Below are 4,037 nucleotides of genomic sequence, written 5' to 3' on the forward strand. Positions count from 1 at the left end.
CCACAGAAAGCCCTCAATAGGAAATGGTTGGCTGAACAGACATTTGTTTCCTGTTTTGCTTTTGATAATTTTACATTTCAACTCAACCTAGCTTTCATCCTTTAATTTTCCTTTTATAGTCATGAAAATCAATGCACCAAACCAGTAAAATTTGTTACCTCTCATGTGCTTTAATAATGCTATAAAAACATACACTTGAATCTATCTTACAAAAGGTATTTGAGTTAGAAGAGGTTCTTCACAAAAGGGTGAGGGAGTTTTGGAGTGGCCTGTGGGATAGCTAAAGAAGCTCAGAGGGTGAGAGCATGACTAGAAAGAGATCAGGTTGATGGGTGGTGATGAGGCAGCTTAAAAGCCCCAAAATGGAAATAAGGAATAGAGAGGAATGTGGACTTGAAGAAGACAGCAGAGCCTCTGATAGCCATACAGCACTCATGTAATTTGGCAAAAGGCACCCCGTCTTCTCAGCACACACAAACCTACTTGAGGACTCATAGCTGGATTTCATCCCTCACTCTTCCTTTGGCCAGGTGCCCTTCTGCAAGGCACAACCTGCACCATACTATACTATATGGGGATTGGGGAAAATATGGGCAAGAGATGGAAAAGCCCAAATGGGGAACTTTAGAAGAACCAGCAAAAAAAAAAAGGAATCAGTCACGAATACTTCTGGTAGCACACAGGAAATCCTGTTTTGAACCATGTAACATTGCTGGCAGGTGGGGGTGGGGTAAGGATGATTGGCAAAATTTATATCTTCAAAATTGATATCTAACTATATCAAAATCCCAATGGAGGATTTTATTCTTTGTTATGTTTCATGAGGTGCATGTATTGTTCATTTTAAGAGAGCTTTGTGCTCATCACATTTAATGAATAACATCAAGGATTAATACAATTTATATTTATTTGTCAGGATCATGATTTGTGCCTACACACAAATTGCTATGACTAATTATAATCTGAGCACAGCTCTCAGCCAATTCATGAGTATATTTGAATTCTTTTATCTCAAAATTCTTGAATGTTTTATTGAAACAACTGGTAAAACTTTAGCCAAAAGAAAAAATATAATAACCCACACTACTCAGACATATTGCTTTTTCAAGGTCATAGCCTCAATTTGTACTATAATCCCTTACCAATCTGCTCAGATTAGGCCCATGAGTTGCATCATAGTTAGCAAAATTGAAGTAGGCAAAAATCAAAATCTCATAGAAAATAATCAAGGAAAAAAAACAGGAAAACATGGCATGGCATACCTATCATTAATACCACAGTATCAATTATTGTGAAACAATCAATATGTAACAACTGTTCCCCTTTGGGAGAAACCGATAGTGGGGTGGAGAACAAGAGATAAATGGAAACTCTGTACTTTCTGCTCAATTCTGCTGTGAACCTAAAACTGCTCTAAAAATAATAAAATCTATTAATAACACACATACAGAATCAATAAAATTTCTTTTATAGATACAAAGAACAGATCAGCAGTTGCCAGAGTGTGGGGGGCGTGGAATGGGCAAAGGTGCTTACATGGTACAAACTTCCAGTTATAAGATAAATAACTTCTGGGGATGTAATGTACAGCCTGGTGACTAAAGTTAATGATACTGTATTATATATTTGCTAAAGAGAGATCTTACAAGGTCTCATCACAAGAAAAAAGAATGGGTATGGCAATGGATGTTATAACTAAATTTGAGATAATCATTTTGCAATATAAACACATATCAAATTATTATGTTGTACATCTAAAACTAATACTATATCATGTGTTAATTATATCTCAACAAAATTGGAGAGGGGGCAGTAAATAAATACAAGTTCTAAACAGCTTCTCTTCCAAAACAAATCAGACTCATGGGCATTAGAACCAAGCCTGGTAGGAAGGACCCTTTCTGAAAACTGCATTGCCATTTTACCCATTGAGACAGATTCTCTCACACTTTCATGGAATGCAGGCTGTATCTATTTTTCATATTTTAATATCATCTTCAAATGTAATACCTTTTGCATTAAATGTTCACTATTGCTTTATTTAAGTTTCAGCAAAATTCTCAAGTAACCAGAAACCTGGGCTTCTCACTAATTACTTCCATGCTTAACTCAGGCCGGTTTTTCTGAGCCTTTCATTCTTACATGGAAGATATCATGAACACAGATCACCTCTCTCCACACTTCCAAGGAACAGCCTTGTCATCTATGGAGCAAAGAGCAATAATGATGCTGTTTTCTGTTTAAGAAAACAGAAAACTATTTAATTTGAAAAAAAATTAAGAAAACCACTTAATTTGAAAAAAATTTTTTGGCATGCAAATATTAAAACTACATTAGGTCAAAATCTCCCTTGGCAAAACTAAAAGTGATGTAATATTAAGTGCAAGTACTTTTTGTTGCATTTTGAATTGGAAGTTCTCTCATAGTAGCTAAATTAAAAACTCCACTAAGTGCCCTAGCTGAAGTTTTGTTTGTTTGTTTTTACCAGATTTCTCTTCACTGTCTTTGACAGTGACCATAGTTACTGTCCACATGCAGAGCCTAACTGAGCTCTTGCTCAGGACCTGGGCATCAGTAATTATGAGGGAGTCATTAATGTTTATGTGATAATTCACAGATTTTACTGTTCCTCAACAACTATTACTTGCACCATCTCACTGAATCCTCAGAACAATCCTTTGAAGTAAGTATGGTTTTGTCATCGCCTTTTGGTAGATGAGAAAATTGAGAATTTAGATAAGCTGAGAGACTTTTCCAAAACAATCCAAATAGTAAGTGATGGAACCAGGACTCAGTCTAGGTCTTCTGGCTCAACCCAGTGATCTTGCTCATATACTGGCTCATTAGTTCAGAGACATGTCCTGATAGCCTTTTGCATCACGGACAGGTCTACCTACTTCTGGGATGAAAAATATTCAGCTTGACTGGTGAAAGGATTAGCAATGATTAATTCTGGCAACTTCGATGACTTTGCTTTTAAATATCTATTTTGCCTTCTCAAGATTTTGGTCTGTAAAACTATATTTTTTGTTGCAGTTGACCCAGGGATATAATAATCAAAAGATTCACTCAAGTCTAATTAAAAGCCAATAGCAATATTATTAAAATCATGTTTTAAACGAGACAGGGTTCTTTATTTTTTAATTTTGTTCACTTATTTTTAACAAATAAAAATTGTATATTTTAAGGTATATAACATGATATTTCAATATATATATATGCTGTGAAATGATTAATACCATCAAACTAATTAACATATCTATCATCTCCCATAGTTATCTTTTTGTGTGTGGGTATTTGTGTTGAGAACACTTGAGATCTACTCTCTTAGCAAATTTCAAGTATGTGATATGTTAACCATAGCCACCATGCTCTACACTAAATTTCCAGAACTTATGACTGAAAGTTTGTACCCTTTGATCAGTATCTTCCTTTTCCTCCACCTGCCAGCATCTGGTAACCACCATTCTACTCTCTAAACAGGACATATTTTGTTTGGTTTTATTTTAGTTGTCTTTGGCTAGTTTGGGAATGTTAGGGAGTGTGATGCTTATTTTAACATGAAAACATTTAATGAAGTTTAAAGTAGGTCTTGCAAAAAACTCATAGTCAAAGCTAATTTTAAAGGTGAACCTATAGTCGATCAATTTTCCTTGTTTGACTACCTATTATCCAGGTGAGAGGACAGACTAGTGTGCTGGCTTGCCACCCAGATCAGTGACTGCATATTAAAGGCTAAGAATAGGGTCTTTCATGCAGTCTCTCTACCGAAGATGTTTTGGGAGAAGATGTTAACTGATTTCAGTTAATAACAGCCTCTGAGTTGTCTGCTTCTGTGATAACCTCTCTTTCTCTCAATTCTAATTTCAGATTCCTGATTAAAAATGAAAAACTATTTTTAAAAATTGAGGAAACTTTTTTATTTATCATTTCAGGGTGTCTGAAACCAATTTAATTGGCTTCGGAATATTATAGTCTCAAGTTGTCTAACAAATGACAAAATAATTTGGTAGGTTTTAAGCCCCAAGGCTGGCAAT

This window comes from Pteropus medius, unplaced genomic scaffold (assembly GCF_902729225.1).
Source record: "Pteropus medius unplaced genomic scaffold, Ma_sr-lr_union100, whole genome shotgun sequence".
In the NCBI taxonomy this organism is placed as follows: domain Eukaryota; kingdom Metazoa; phylum Chordata; class Mammalia; order Chiroptera; family Pteropodidae; genus Pteropus; species Pteropus medius.